The sequence below is a fragment of the Xiphophorus maculatus genome, chromosome 2, assembly GCF_002775205.1.
Source record: "Xiphophorus maculatus strain JP 163 A chromosome 2, X_maculatus-5.0-male, whole genome shotgun sequence".
In the NCBI taxonomy this organism is placed as follows: Eukaryota; Metazoa; Chordata; class Actinopteri; order Cyprinodontiformes; family Poeciliidae; genus Xiphophorus; species Xiphophorus maculatus.
This window is the reverse complement of record NC_036444.1, coordinates 23,870,079-23,885,108: the sequence shown is the minus strand read 5'-3', so window position 1 is coordinate 23,885,108 and position 15,030 is coordinate 23,870,079. Positions and strand designations below refer to the sequence as shown.

The following is a 15,030-nucleotide window of genomic DNA, read 5'->3' as shown; positions in this document are numbered from 1 at the left end:
CACAACGAGTTTAGCAACCCCTATGTTTTAGCCACAGTGGCGCACCACCTAAAGCTCGTCGGCTCTGCACCAGTTTCCAGCGGGTCAAATTGATTCTGACTCGGAAAGAAGTGCCGTCTGCTCGGCTGGTGAGGTGGGGTAGAGCGAGAAGGGGATTGGAAAGCAGTGCTTGAGGCAGGAATGTGATTTCGGAAAACTAAATTGGAGGACACATTCTATCCAGCAGAGTCTAAATTATGTTTTCGGACACAACAAGTTGGTGGGTGCATCGACTACCACACTGAGATGAGTACAACACCTCTGAAGACCTAACAGGCACGAGTTAAAATAATTTTTAAAAAAACAGAGCAGTACAGGAACTTTTCTGTATCACCAAGAAGACACATAATTAGTATTAGAGCCAACCAGAGGTGGGTAAAGTACCAAAAAATTGCAGTCATGTAAGAGTAGCACTACTTCCAGGGTTTCCCTGAGTATATAATAAGCCTGGCGGGCCACCAGGCTTTACATGACCCCCCCACAGACTGACTGGGTGTCTCACAAAGATAGAATTCTCTCTCCACCTGTCTCTCTCACACACACATGACAGTTAGCAGAGGATTGATAACCATAGCAACGGAACACAGGAGGCGATTGGCTGCTGGTTAGGACTACAAATACGCATCACTGTAGTTCTAAATAAGACTTAGTTAAAACAGAGGACTGAGCTGCCATTTAGAGCTACTGGCTGTTTTGGCCAGTAAATAACGGATTTAACCCAAACACTGTTAGACATTGGATTAGTGTGATCATTTAATATGAAGCTTATGGGGTTTTTTTTCAAAATAAAAGCCTCAATATCCTCCTCAGGATAGTGCACTGTAATACTAGCCAGCATTATCTTTTTCTCTCAGGTTAGGGAACTGCCTTGCGCAATTTCCAAATAAAAGCCTTGACAATTTTTACAAAAATGTAATTGCTCTTTTGAGCATTATACAACTGATTTAACAAACCACTGTCGCACATGGGATTAGTTTGGCCCTTTGAAATGAAGCTTACTTAAAATTTCAAAATAAAAGCCTCATTACCCCCCTCAACTTAGTGCACCGCTGTAGGCGGTGCAATAATATTATTCTGCATTATCTTTTTCTATCAGGTTAGCATTAGCCTTTTAGCTTAAATGCACTATTAACAATTTTTCTGACTTATTAGCCATGTTTAGTATGCTGAATGGAGTAAGTCAAGTATAGACAACATGGTAGTGATGCCCCACATGCTACTGACAGCATTCACGCTAACATTAGCATTTTGGCTAATTTTACCATACTGAATGGTGCAAGTCCATGTTAGTAAACATTCTGGTGATTCTCCTCATGCCTTTGATTACATTGCAGCTTTTTTTCGCATTGATGCTAATTTTTAGCATCGGAAAGTTGGGTCCAAACCGACAGGCACACTTTGGCAGGCCCCGGTTAAATTTCTTCAGGAATTTTCTAGTTATCTAGTCTTATTTTCAGTTAATTTTAAATATTTTCTAACTCAAAAATGCAATAGGCTGCTGGATGATTTCCTAGCACCCCCTACCACCTGGCTTCCCTGAGAGAAAATTTAAGTTGCTTCTACCCAACTCTGGAGCCAACAGAGTGTAATTTAACCTGCGCATAAATCCGGCTGTTCTGTCAAGGTCATCAGAGGTTTGTTAGAGAACATTAGAGAACAAACAGCATCATAAAAACCAAAAAACACATTGAAGTTTGTGACTGTAAATGTACAATTTGGTTTCTGGTGTAAAGATGCTTGTACAAGGCGCCATAAAACATGAAAGACGAGAAAAGTGGTTAACCCCCCAAAAAAAGAGACAATAACCGCAATGAAAACAGAGATAATGACGCTGAGAAATAACAAACCAGCAGAACCCTGTTGAAATTTCACATCAGGTTTTTTACACAATCAGCCCTCCGCAGAGACGCAACGTCTTCCTCCTCAGAAATGAGCTCAGTATGGGAGCTTGTTGGGAACAAACAAGTTTATTGAGGGAGAGTGGGAGCTCTCCGAGCCTGCTTCATAATACAATAAGTGAAGCTGAAACCCACAGATGGGTTATGGGATTTTCTACTGCTGTTTGGAAAGAGGGCTTCGATGATGAGGACAGCTGCTGCAACAGCGGCACACGCTGCGTTGCGGTTAGTGATACTACTGATAACATGAAGGTCACTTTTTATCAACTCTAACTGTAGTGTGCATTGACTGCTTTATTGATAAAAAATATTGTTTACTATATTCCCCCATATTTTAAAAAGGTAGACAGTGAAGACGGGTCAGTTAAAATACTACATTTGTAGTTTGAAAAACACAAATAAAGGAAAAATAGAAAATTGTATGTATTTTTGATAAAATGAAGAATCACATTTTAATCCAATTACTTTGGTGTTCACACTCTTGGGTAATTTGACATGTAAAATGAGATGATTTAAAACAAAATCAGCAGAATCCTAAAGAATCAGTCCACATTCAGACAGCAGGCATTGTGCAACTTCCATATGTGGAACTAAATCCAATAGTATTCACACCATAATATTGTATTTTAGAGAGAGATACATCATGATTCTGCACCAGAAAAAGCCAGAACATATAGTATATCCGGATGTAAGCAATGGCTTAAGCAAGCAGTACCGACAGCTTCTTCTTCTCATTATGAATTTGTGACAATACTTTTTGCTTCCATTGCTCAACAACTTTAAGATGGACCTGCAGGTGTCGGCATCCAACATGACTTCCACAAACAAATGCACTTAAAATCACCTAGGATCCTTTTCTGTGCGTTGTTGTTTTACAAAAAGAATATCAAAACTTTAAAACGCAATGATGGACCCATCTCTAAATCTCTGTGCTGCCAACAGTTTGGATCTTTACCTGGTGGAACCATTTACTCAATTAACAGCTACTCTTGAAAAAAGAAAAAAAGAATCATGATTCAAATTTCAGTGTGTAAATGTGACTGTGTAACCCCAGAGGTGGGTGGCAGATCCCAACAAGCTTTTATTTCCACTACTAAAGCCCACTTCACGGTTGAATCGTTTCACACAATATGGAGTTTCAACCCAATTTCAGCTCAGTCACTTCACCGAGGGACTGCATGTCACTCCAGCCTCGAGGAGTTCTCTCCCACAACCCTCATTAGCTGCTCAATTAAACATGTTATGAGTTGTAATCACTTTACAGCTAAATACGGACGAGGATTTGTAACTCCGTAAAATAAAAACAAAATCTTCTCTGCTATTTTCATACTTGTACTGGGTTTGAGAGAAACACCAGAAAGAACTTTCATTTTGAAAACAAATCTTTGGTGGCTTCTTGGTTTCTGAGAGGAAGATAATAGGCAAATTGTTATAAATTAATTCTTAATTTTAAAGTGGAAACAGCAATAACCTCTGTACACAAACACTGACACAAAGAAACTAGTTATTAAAAAAACAGAGCAGTACAGGAACTTTTCTGTATCACCAAGAAGACACATAATTAGTATTAGAGCCAACCAGAGGTGGGTAAAGTACCAAAAAATTGCAGTCATGTAAGAGTAGCACTACTTCTAGGGTAGTGAGGCTTATTGTTATTATTATTATTGTGTGTTTGCTTATTTATACTGTATATATTTGACCTTTTGCACGGGAGCTGCAATGGAAATTTCGTTGAATTCTGTTCAATGACAATAAATGCTATCTATTTATCTATCTATCTATCTAGTGATCCCTTACAGACGATACAAATACTAAACTACAAGTAAATGTTCAGCTATTGCAAGCAGATCGTTTGCAATTAAGGTGTATGTGCTTATGAGAATAATGTGCTCTCAGAGCACTAATTTTCTCTATCAATGATAAAGCAGTAAGTCATAAAGTTTAGGTTAATGAGGCTAGAGAAGGAAGCAGAAACAATGTGGAAGAAAACAGCACAACCACGACTGACGACATCGTGTGATCTACAGATAATCCAAAAAAAGAGATTTTAAGACCCAAACAAGTCTCAGAGCCGCCAGGAGAGAAAAGACTAGAATAAAGAAAGAAAGGAACGAAAGCTTTAATCAGTGAATGTTTTAAGATGGTTTGAAGATCCTGAATAAAGAAGAAGACTAATTCTCCCTTGAACAGAGATATTCATATCATCTGTGGTTGTTAATGAAGAAATGACAACACTTCCCTCCATGAAGTGCAGCAGCTCTTGAGATCAACCTTGCTTACTGCCATCATGGGATTTTTTCCCCTCATCATGTACATTTTTCTGCGTTATCTCACCTTTGCAGCACATAAGTAATTTCTGAACGCTGCTTTGTCGTGCAGCATGGCTGAATAAATGCTATTAAGCGTTGTTAAACTTAAGTTTTAAGGAACTTGTCGAGTGTCCAAACTATAACTCTAAAAGACGACCTCTGAGATCTACAGACGTTATTCTCCTGCTCAGGTATTGCACCATGAAATGAACACAGGTTCCTATAAATTTGTCCAGGTCATTAATTTGTCTTGATGAATTGTTAAGAAAATTGTGTTTACAGTGCCTTTCAGAAGTATTCATGAGCCTTTATGTTTTCACATTACACATTACCACAAACTTCAGTGTATTTTACTGTGATTTTATGCGATACAAGTGAAAGGAAACAGAAACTTAGCTTTCCATTTATTGATCTCTGCAGCTCTTTTAAATTGATAGCAGTTTTAAATTGATTACACTATTGACTGCCTATGCCACCTCCAATTATTTTACTTTATTCACTGAAAAAACAAAGTAAAAAGTATAAACCATAGTAATTATCAGTAAATTACTGTAATACTAAATGTACTGTGTGAACACTTAAGCAAGGATTGTACAATGACTCACTAAATTCTCTTTTTACCAAAAACGGATCAAAAATCCCGACGTGCCTAAGCCATCTTGAAGCTTGTTGTGTTGACAGACAGTAATGAGTAATGTGACAACTAAATCGCTCCATTATAGGCTCAACTCAGAGCTGATTCAGTGACAGATGTACCTTAAACAACTAATACAAATGCTCAAAGACTTAGTTACTGTCAAAACAAAGACTGATAACAGAGGGGTTCAGTTATCACCTGTTAGCAGGCTAAAGCCTCTTTATCTGCAGTTTGGTTTCTGTATAAGTAATTGTGGATTAGGAGTTTTTTAAGAGAACTTTCGAAAACAGTAAAAGGCGATAATGACCCAAAGGAAACACTGGATTTATTTGCTTTAATCAAGCCAGTCTACGGAGTTTCTTTACAAGTCATGCAAGAAGGCAAGTTACTCAACCATACTCAACCAGCAGGCATGACTTAAACAATTATATGGTGTAATGTGATGAGTGATCATTTCAGGCATTCATGAGTCAAACACTAAGAGAGAGAGAGCAGTATAAAACCTTGGATAAAATGAGGAAAAATGGAGAGCAAATAGAGGGAGGGGAAAAAAAGGTGGGGGCAAAATGAGAAAGCAACCACATTCTTCTGTGGTATTTGGTATTGTGCAAGCTCTGGGAGAGTGCTTGCAGCCTGGCCTGGGAAAGAGCCAGTGGACGTCTCCTGGGAAGACAACCCGCTAGCCTCCAGAAAAACACCATCACAGTGGCAAGGCAGACCGAGCCAGATGCGTAGGAGTCACAGTACACACAAAGAACACACAGGGCGAACAAACGAGAAGCACACACACGCACACACCCGAAGCAAAAGAAATGCAACTGAGATTCATTATGTAATATTTGCTCTGAAAGCAGGGAGATGGGTTTGTGGAAAGTTTGTGTAGCAGCAGGGAGATACATGTATACAATATTATCTATAAAAGTGATTATCTACTTCAACTGCATTCTCATGATAAACAAGTTTGTAGATCAGATCAGATCCTCTTCAGTACAGCAGGGTGTTCATGTTGCAGGACGAAAAACCCATAAAGGAGAATTTGCGTTCCAGAAACATGGCTATGAATCAATGTTTCAGGTGACAAAATTACTCCAGTACAGACTTTTAAAGGTGGTCTATTATGCTTCCTTGAACAGGTTATGTAAAGATGGGTCTATGAGCTATACAAAATATGTTCATTATATTTTTTTCACAATATCATTCTTAGATAAGACTTCAGTTCTGCCTATCTTGAGCTCCTCTCAGAATGGGATGGCACTTTAAATCCAAATAAGCTGCTGCTGGCCACACCCCCAAACTCAACGTTTACACTCGCATGTAAAAAAACGTCTGCAGACAGATGTGCAATGAAACATCCACACATCTTTGAAAAGCAGAAATGGAGCCCCCTGCACAATGGACAAGAATGCAGCAAGTGGTTTCTGGGTGATGAAGTCAGCAACAAAACACTTCTCTTTTCCAGCAGCACAAACAGCAGTAAAACCAGCTGCCCAAACAAACATAAGTCATGGGCTGGACTTCGCTGCCAGCAGGGCAGTGCCTGCTGGTTTATGACGTTTATGCTGGTTAAAACATTATCGAATTGCCAAAAACCGGCTAGGAGGCTTTTCTTCATCTGTTTTTAGAAGCAATAGAAACCCAAATACACGAAAACGTGCCAAATGTGAATTTTGTGTTATTGGTTCCCTTTAAGTTCAGATCTGTCCTAACTTTATGATACAAACTGTCAGTAGGGGGCGATGTAGGGTGTTGAACATTAAAGACAAAAAGAAAAAAAAAATCATCCAACTTGACTATAAATGAGCCACAAAAAAAAGAGAGAAAGGGAATGACTTTGTGTGGCAGCTTTTTACTGTGTGTTTTTGGATGATTTTTTTTTTTATATGGGTCAAGTATGGGTCATGTTTACTCTCTAAGCCCAGTAACAGCTGATTCAGTTCAGGCAATCAGTCATGTGAGTCATGAGCTCAGTGTGTCAGAAGTGATTTGTTTCAAAGATCCACAAGTTAACATCTATGCACCACAAATTTGGAACAAACTTCCAGAAAACTGTAAAACAGCTGAAACACTGACTTCTTTTAAATCTCGACTAAAAACCCACCTGTTTAGAATTGTATTTGAAAGGTAATTAATTACATATTTATTGATGGAACCTGACTTAAAGTTGTGTTTAGATTGTTGATTCTATGTTGCATTGTGTTTCTGTGTTTGTAATGATGTACAGCACTTTGAAATGCCTTGCTGCTGAAATGTGCTATACAAATAAAATTTGATTGATTGATTGATATAGTTTCCCGTTCACATTAACGGCCAAAAAACTCCTCTGTGTTTTTAGAACGTCTCCAGAGCAGAATAATATTTTCTGGGTGCTGTGTGTAAATCATAAAGGTGAAATGTGCAGTGCAATATTTCACATGCTCCAAGCAGAGAGCAAATTTAGACTTATTGCAGGCAATTCCCACAAAGATGTAATGATAAATCTCTCACACAAGAATGGAAGATATAAAACTTTAGCAATATTTTCTGGGAGGGGGAACAAGTTTTTTTTTGTCTCCAATCATTTTTTTATATTCATTCAATACAGACCTTAAATGACCAGTTTTTAGATGGTAGTTGTTGCTTGTCTGATCTTAAGGTGTTTTTTTGCCTTAAAAAAAGCAATAGTTTCATAGATTTTAATCCATGTTTTTATCTTAAGTGGAGAATTATCCAGTCCAGGTTTCACCAACTGATGTAAATGTAGTCCAGATTATAGAGTTCCTATATATTTTCATTACAATATTTCACACTTTCCCAGGCTAAAGTGTCTAGATTTCTTTAATGCAGTTTCTAAAACATTAAGTAAAAATATATCAACATGGAATCGCTTTGAAAACAAGTCATTTGTAGCTTCCAACGAGAATTAAACAACAGCTTATTTACAGTCAATTTTCGGGCCGTTTCACTGCTTTGCAGCATCTGGACTAACTTTGTCCAGGTTTATTTCAAATTTTAATAAATACCAGACTTGTCATGTAAGGAATGAAGAACACTAAATGCAGACCTGAATTCAATGAAAGCTTGGGAATGTTTTTAAACTTTTGCTTAAAAGTAAAAGAAAATATTAGTTTCATTTTTATTAGTTTGGTATTTTAGACTCAGTTTAAAAACCACAACTGTTTGTCTACAGAGCAAACAGGTGGTGAACTGGCTCTTTGTCTTTTTGAATAAGTGTGCATATGGAGTCAAAAACCAAAAAAATGATTGATAAAATGTTAACTGAAAGTGTGATGCAGCAACATGAAGTGTGTTAATCTAACAGAAACAAAACTGGCTCAATGTGAACGTCTTTGAAGTGAACGTCTTTTAGTGTTAATTTTTTTTTTTCCACAGTTGTTCCGGCTTGAGGAAAAGGAAGAAAAGAAACCGCCATACTTTTTCAATCTTTTTCCAATTTCAAGTGTTTTGAGAACCTGGGAAACTCAAGAATCAGTTCCTTTTTGATTTCCAATTAATAGTTTCAATAGTTATATTAGACTTATTTCACTAGACAAATTCATGCTGAGGCAGCAACTGAAGACTATTTTGAAAGACGAACTCCAATTGTTAATGCCAAAAATTCCTGCTCCACTCCTAGGAAACAACCAGCAGATGACTGATGCATTAATATGAGCCAGTTATACTGTTGCATGTTAAAGATTAATGTATGTATCAATTGGGATAAAATACAAAATATCTAAAATATATACACTAACTCAGTGGTTCCCACTCATTTTCCTGAGCTCCCTTCCAGTTGTGACCACGTCTCCTACGGAAAACTTGCGTACACATGCATGCATTCATTTTTCAGCCTTCTTGATCTTTTAATTCCTTTATCCAGGGATCAGATGTGAGGATATAGCAGCTGTTAGAGGTGTGTTTTTGCTGTGGTAACATGCTGAATTCTTCAACATTCATGTACAGTACATAGTAGAATATGCAAGAATGGCCTGAAATGCATGAGCATCAGATTCTCCTATGATGATCTAAAAACAGCCTTTTTCTTTCTCTTTAATTTTAAAAAATCTTCTCTCACTAACGGCCTGAAAGTCAGGAGAATTTATTATGGGATTTTTTTTTCTTCAATGAATAAAATATTAAATCAATAAACTATTTTTCCAAATAATCATATTAATCTGACCAGGTCCCTTGAGGAAATAGTGATTTATCTTGGTGACATACATCACTTTAATACAAAATGTAGTTGAAGTTGTTGTTAAAATAGTCATATATTTTTTTTTAAACCATTCTTATTCCATAAATACACTTAAAAACTGACAGCTATGTGTAAAAGCTGTATTTTTTTTTTACATAGGACGATTTTTTTTCTATGGTTCTGATCAACATTTACTGTCTTTTTGGAATAACCAACCAAACAACCAACTCAAATTTAAGACTTTTAAAGACCATTATGAATGAGATTTAAGACCTGTATCTCCACAGAAATGTAAAAACTTTCTCCCTCCATCTGCGATAAATTTGCACTTACCTATGATAGTCACAAAAAAGCTAGCTGGATAGCTAGCTAGAAGGGGTACATTGGCAGCTAGTTAGCAGTAGCCTCAATCGTCTCAAGTCAGAACCCAAGGAATATGAGAGCAACTCAAACTTTTCCCACAAGAAAAACAAAAATACATGGAATATATGAGATTAAATAGTCCTGTCAAGACTAAATGGAAGACCTGGGAATAACACATTGAATTCAAAGTTCATTTTTAAATGCATTTAAGACATTTTAAGGTCTAAGTTTTAGATACATGAATTTAAGACTTTTTAAGGGTGCAGAACATCCTGTTCCCCAAATTATTTTCACACAAATGGAGCTCTAGCTGGTTTATTGTAACAGTTTAAATTGTCTTCAACATACATCGGGGGAAAAAATAAAAACATAAACAGAACAACAAATTTACAGTATTTTTGACTTTAACACAAACACAGCTTTTCATATTCAATAACACTCTGCACACTGCAGTACAAAAATGACACAGATTAGCCCAAGGCTGCAGGGTGGTGACTATGGGAAGCTCATGAAGGCTTTCTCACCACCGACTCTCTTCCCGTCCTCCACCCCGGGGTAAAAAGAGCCGTGCTGTCCATCAGGGAAAGTGAACGGTAGAAGAGCAGAACCGGATCTTTTCAGACTGCCAGTGGGGAAGCAGGGAGCAGCAATCAGATGGGATCACAGCAAATTCCTACGGCTTCAAGGCCATAAAGTCCCACAGATACACTTGTTATAAATGACTACAACATTGCTTTCAATAACACGGGTTTTTAGGCACTGCAGGCGGCAAGGTATGCCCTGTGTTACTTTCAGTGCTCAAAAATCTGTTTGACTTCATGTGGAGCAAGCCTGTAACAGTTATTACAAAACTTGCATTCATGAGTTGTTTTTTTCCCCCCGATATCTGTTATGTCTTAGACATGTTTATACAGTTTCTGTTACCATAATGTGTTGGCATCGGGTTTGTTAGTTGTTTAAGATCCCAACAGAAAAACTATAAACGTAATAAAATATCATGTAGCTCTAGTTCAAAGTGGTATTCTATTTAAATATATTTTAAAACACTAATGGGTAAAGATGCATCCCAGTAAACTTCAATCTCAATTTAAAGTTCATTTATGTGAATAATCTTATTTAAAAAGTAAAATTCACTTGGATTCAGTTTGCACGAAAGTGTTAATTTCAAAATGTGGATTTTATTTAAAGAAAATATAAAAAATCTGTCTCAGATTGAACAAAAGATGAAGACCAAACCCAACAAATAAACTACTTTTAGAGTAACGTTATGTTCTAGCCATGTTATGGACACCAGAGATATGAGGAACACTGCTGAGTCGACGTTTGTCCAGAAGAAAGGATATACACCAAACTTTATTGCTAAAGAAGCTGGATGTTTATGAAGGCAAATAAACTGGAATGGAGGAAAATTTAAGGTTAAAATGAAAAAGGTTCACAAGCTTTATGGAAATACCCATTTCATTTTTTATCAGGACTCGAGACCTGACTGCACTGACAAAACTACAGACACCTGCTTCAATGCTCAGGGTATGAAAGTATTTCATTAGCAAAAACTAAATCCCATAAATTCTCCATGGCAGCTTATAGAGATACGGTGGCCCAGAAGGGTCAGAAAAATGCAAAAGCTACAACTCAACAACACAATCCACAATGGAAGTTATGCTAAAGTGGGATAAAGGAATTCCATTTTAGCATAATTTCAGTTTTAGCATAACATTTGTTTTAGCACAAATTCGGTGTTAGCATAAATACTGTTTTAGAATAAATTCCATTTTATCACAAAATCCATTTCAGCATACATTACTTGTTAGCATAATTTTGCTTTTTGCTGTTATGGCTTTTGAAGTTGCGTTGACCCTTCTTGGTCAACATAAAAGAAAGATAAGAGATACTAAATGCAACGATGAAGATGAGCTGACGGTAACTATCAGCCGGGATTCCTTTTTGGCGTTTCATTAGCTGTACGCCAGTCATCAAATAAACTAAAACCAGCGCTTGAAATATGAATATATATAATGTGTGTGAGCTAAATTGGATTGCTGAGCTTTAATAACTCTTCTAATTTACCGAGATCTATCTGTACAGAAAAACAGAATAAACACATCAGATGCATGTAAGTAATGAAAACATAAAAGCCGATTTTGTTCACACTTGGTCTAACTGGACAACATTTATAACGCCGTATATGTGGAATATTCATGAAGCTACAGGAAACATGAGCTCTGACTGAAATGAAGCTGGAGAAGCTTGTCCTACTTTCTCCAAAGAACAAACGGCTCTTTCTGCTACAGCTCTCAACTCTGGGAGAAAATAGAACAAGGGAACAGATTTGATAACAGTTCCCAATTACCACCACCAAAAAGAAACTGTTTCTGTGAGTGAAGAATGTCTCTCTGCCTTCTCATTATGATTTTGGACAGCATCAGTCTGGTAGTGATGGTGGGACAGGCCCTTTATTTCCCCAGTAATGATTTAAGTAGGACTTTGTTTCCAAGCCCTGTAAGTGTTCTCTAGAGATTGGTGGTTCTGATCCGAAAATCTGGCTTGAGTTTGGAACGTTTTCACAGCAGCATTTATGAACTCATTTTCAAGCATGACAGACTTCGTCGGAGGAGGGAAAAACAAAATCCATATGTTTTTACACAGATTCTGTTTCACATCACGGATTATCTCGAAAAGGGAAAAAAAAATCACAGCAGTTGAGGCATTTCAAATGAAAAGTGAGAATCCAGGAGGATTTTAATTGCAGAACTAAAATGTTCTATTATGCGAACGTGGAAAAGTGGAGCCCGCTGGCTCCACGAGCACCAAGAGGTGCAAACAACACCACTGCTGTTCTGAAAAACAAAGCGCAAAACACACACAAGCAGAAAGTAACTGATACCAAAGATGGCTGAAGAGATGGGGAATTTCAACATTATCCTGCACCGTTCTCCCTTCCAGGTAAAACACACAACGGGCAGACAGAAAAGGATTTATGTGTTATAAACACTAGGGAGTTCTACCTTTGATTAGTGGGCCTGTGTTAAATCAAAATGTTTATGTCTCATCCAAAACATTTAAATAGATAAAAGTACATAATGAATTATAGAATGTTACTAGTTCACTCTCTGATCTCGGATAAGCAGCACTAAAGTTTCTACTATATTATATGCTATGTTTATTCTACTTTAGTCTATTTATCAGCGTAAATATAGTTTAAAAAAAACAATACTGTCAGCCCTAAAGTTGGAATCTAATATTTTGTCACTACATTAAATAATGGTGACAATATGATCAAATTTTTCTGTGAATATTTTACTGACCAATCTCTTCCAAATTAAACACCGTGGAAAAATTGGGGGTTGTCCCATCAGACCGCTAGTTCCCGAAACGACCTACACAGAATTAACCTAGCAGAAGAGCATACAGGGTCAGTGTGACCCCACAAAAACCTGTGGGGTCCAAATGACCCCATCTCTAAAGACCGCATGAGGGTTAGTGGAGACTTCACACCAGTTCGTCACAAGGTAAAACACAATATAAAATTGTACCTACGTCATGTTGTACAGATCAATTTTAAAACACTATTTATTCCAAAGGGAAATTAAATGTTGTTGTAACATCACAGCTGCCTCAAAGAGTCATTGTGGGGCAGGAAGGATATCTGGTAGCCGTCAGTCTCGCAACAAATCAACCTAGATGCTACTCAAAAAGACTTCTGACTTCAAATTGCTGCTGTATGAGAGTGTCCTGACTGTCATGACATGCTAACAGCTCAATTTCTGGGCAGCAGATACCATATTGGAAGGAAGAGATGCTTTGAATTTCCTCTTTCTTTCTCTGCTTGGGGTCAAAGTTCATGTATTATTTAAGCTTTTGAGATACTAATAGCTGCTCCCAGTTGTAATAACAATACCTAATAATAAAAATGTAATAGCAAAAATCCTGCCAGCTGCACAGCATCCAAAACCACAGTGAATAATTGTCCAAACAAGCAACGCCTCAACCAAAACTCGAACCCATAACTTTCAGATTGCAAGACCTCCTCCCGTAGCGTTTTTAAACAAGGCTGTTATAGACTGCCCCCAGCTGTAACACTGGCACTTTGACTCCTATGACATTTTTAACCGGAGTGTCTGGTAATTTGAACCCTTAAATTTGGTCTCAATAGGAGGAAAGCACTCTGCATGACAACTTTGCTGAAATTAGTTTGAGTGGGTGCGTGCAAAGGAAGAAAACACAGCAAAACACAGGGTTTCTGCAGGTTTCACCAACTCAAATTTAAGACATTTTAAGATCTATATGAATGGAATTTAAGACCTGTATTGCGACGACAGAATGTACAAAAGAAAACTACAAATAAATAAATCATATACGTTGGCAACAGGAGTTAGCTATTGGTTAAGACAAACATCGTCCAATCAACTGGCGATAAATTTGAACTTACTAATGATGGACACTGAAAATGCTAGCTAGCTAGTCAGCTAGAAAGCGTACATTAGAAGATGGTTACTGGCAGAGAAGATGTTTGCGTGTGATTCAAACTTTTGCCTTACAGAAATGTCCCGTGAAGAAAAAAACTATTATAAGAAATTAAGAAGTCTGGCTATGACAAAATTTAAGATCTGTGATTAGCGTACTTACAGCAAACTTTAAAGACAAAAAGAAATTAAAAAATGCAGAAATGAACACATTTTGAGTCCTTAATTCCTAATACCTTTAAGTATTTTTTGTTTCACCTTTTTAAACTTTAAATTATAACTTTAGTTTATTTCAAGGACAGAACAAGAATTTACTGCAGTGTCACAGGTAAAAACTTTACTGTGACAAATTTATATGACAAAAACCTTTTTGATAGTGACACAGTGAGGCTTCTACAGCTGATTGAATGCACATGCACGGCTCGTTTCCAGGACTAACCAAGAAAATGACACGACAAGACGCAGGTGGACAGGGAGACCTGGACACGCACGCATTCTCACATAAAACAGAAGCTAACTCACAGTGCAATGAATCAAGCAGCAGCAGCAGCAGCCATGGCGGCCATGGAGTCCTAGATGATGGAGCTGAGAGAACTTGCAGCTGGAGCCTACAGATGACAAGAGAGGCACACACACGGCAGAGTTACTCAAGATAAAGAGACGAAAAGTGTGGAAAGAAAGAAGGAAGACGAAATAGAGAGAGAGGGGCTTGACGTGAAGCAGATCATAGCTTATTGTCAGAGCCAGTCACAGTTCAGGCACGGCTTTACATAACGGCTATCAGATATCCGACACAAATGTGCAAAAGTTGACACGAACCTGCTTCTTATGAAAATGTCGGGTCATATTCACATCACCCTACTCCACTGTACACAGTTCGCCGTACTGTAAATCATCCGAGAGGGTTTTGACAATAAATCCAGCTTAAAATTTTGATGTATTAATCTTTTTAAGTGCAAAAATATGGAATATGTTTTTAAAAAAAATACTGTTTCACATTACTTTCCAATTTTGTGTGATAACGATACGTTGGAGAAGCACCGCTGCCTTATCACACAGCTGTCAGATTTGCTGACACATTTAGTATTCAAGGAACATTGTCTTCACTGTATGCAGAAAAGCCAGAAAACACAAGAGAGACTAAATGCAA

The 15,030-nt window shown here is 37.5% G+C and overlaps 1 protein-coding gene across 4 annotated transcripts in view; it reads right to left on the bottom strand.

Moving 5' to 3' along the window:
- peak1 (pseudopodium enriched atypical kinase 1) overlaps positions 1 to 15,030 on the bottom strand; it is a 94,763-nt gene that overhangs the window by 29,584 nt on the left and 50,149 nt on the right. For 3 of the 4 annotated variants that reach the window (XM_023347374.1, XM_023347376.1, XM_023347383.1), the window contains one exon: positions 14,403 to 14,488. The exons of the other annotated variant lie outside the window; for it this stretch is intronic. The gene's annotated coding sequence lies outside the window, so the exon portion shown is untranslated. The remainder of the gene's footprint in view (positions 1 to 14,402; positions 14,489 to 15,030) is intronic. 4 annotated transcript variants of the gene reach the window in all.